Below are 2,058 nucleotides of genomic sequence, written 5' to 3' on the forward strand. Positions count from 1 at the left end.
TTAAGATCTATTTTGTACTGGGTATTGACCAATGGAGCAAGAGTAGCACCCAAAGGGGTATTTCAATCATGAAAGCCTGCAATAAAATCTGTGCAAAGCATTTGCTGTTTGGTCAGTGAATTTGGTAATAATAATGATACACTTGTACTTAAAATAACTAAAACTGATGAAGATATAAGCGCTATGACAGTAGGCAGAAAACAGTAATTGTTTACATCTACAATCTGGACACTTCTCAACCAACTCAAAACCAGAGTTTTAAAGCATAGCTGGTGATAAAAGTTGCTGAACAGCCTTTATTAAATTGAAGAGCTGATTACAGGGTGAAAAATTTATCTGAAATACTTAGCAATATTAATATATTTGCCTTTTTTAGTGCTGCTATCTTTTCAAATTATCATGATACAAACTACTTCTGTTGGTGAAATCCATAACTTCAGCTCATTTAAGAAGAGGAGAAGGGAGAAAATTACTTATTGAAGTAATTAGTTACTTAAAAATTGTCATTGTTGTGATGTTTTCAAAGGCAACTATTCTGGGGATATTTCTAGATAATCATAAGTCATATGCCAATTTTTAATATTTCTCTGTGAATCTTCCTTTGAAGTGCTGCACCACGGGCACAATATTTATAAAAATATGAATTTTAGACAAAGATTAATGTATTCTGGAGTTTCTTGGTCAGTTTGACTAATAATGAAAATATTTTAGTGTTAATCTGAGTTTACAAGTTTTTAAAATAATAAGCTGTTCAATTGCATTGTTGAAAGAAACTTTTTTGTGTGATAAAGGAGAATCTTAACATTAGAGAAATTTCCTGACTACTACACGAACTTAAGAATATGGTTAGTTAATGTAGTCCCTATTTTTGATGAAGATTGAAGGGAAAAAGGAAGGAGTAACTTACAGTATTGAAAATCTAGCTCATAAATCTTTGTATCACAAAGGACATGTTCGTATTATGTATAGACACAAGGAATATTTTGCTGAGAATGCTTCAGTATACTTCTATCCTCCTGTGAAAAATGTAGGTAAAAGCAATGAATCCTTTGAGTGAGTTGAATGGTACAGATTAAATGATATATGATATACATATTAAATGATATAATTAAATGCTTTTACCTCATGATGTCCGCTATTAATATACTGTTGTCCATTTTAACAATTTTTTCCACAGTTGTTTCATCATGAAAGATCCTTGAAAATTATTGATACCTCTGTCTAATAGAAATTTTATTTTTGTTTTTTACCATGCCATTGCTTTTTGCTAATTTTGCTGTCTATAGAATCTTGCACTTTTTGCACAGTTTTTGAAACCACCAATGTTTCACATTTGAAGAGTTTGCTAACTTTAATTTCACAAGACAGATGGGGAAGGCTTCAAGGTATGCATGCTATCATCCACTAGACAAATTGGTTTCAAGCTGGAAGTCTTTATTGAGAACTAATGCTGTTGGGAAGTGATGTGGAAACTTTTCCATTGTTTATTGTTAGTATTACCTTTAATTAAAATGAAGAATGTATACGAGGATTGCAGAAGAACTGAAAGAATGCTAGATTCTAGAAAGTGAGAATTTGTGTTAGATTTCAGGTCACAGTTTTTTAGATAAGATAGATTTTTTTTGTATGAATTAATGCCTAGAGAAAAGTTTCAGGAAACCAAGTAAATATATTGACTCTAATGAAGAGATCATTAGTTCAAACGACAACAACAAAAACGGCAAAAACAACCCAAGAACCTGACTTTGATTTCTATTTATGCTCACTGTTTTAAATGGTTTTGGAAAGGCAAATACAACTGCCTGTCATAGCTAGTTCTTCCAGCTAAGAAGTACCTCAAATAACACACAGTTGTGTGTTCTGCCTGGTGGATCCTGTATTGTGTGCCTATGGTAACTACAGGATGTAGGAATGGGGGAAAAGGGAGAAAATGGACACGATGTATGTGGGGAATGATTTCAAGTTCAAGGAGGGCAGGTTTAGATTAGATGACGGGAAAGTTCTTCACAGAAAGAGTGGTGAGGTGCTGGAACAGCTGCCCAGAGAGGCTGTGGATGC

The sequence above is a fragment of the Meleagris gallopavo genome, chromosome 4 (genome assembly GCF_000146605.3).
Source record: "Meleagris gallopavo isolate NT-WF06-2002-E0010 breed Aviagen turkey brand Nicholas breeding stock chromosome 4, Turkey_5.1, whole genome shotgun sequence".
Taxonomy (NCBI): domain Eukaryota; kingdom Metazoa; phylum Chordata; class Aves; order Galliformes; family Phasianidae; genus Meleagris; species Meleagris gallopavo.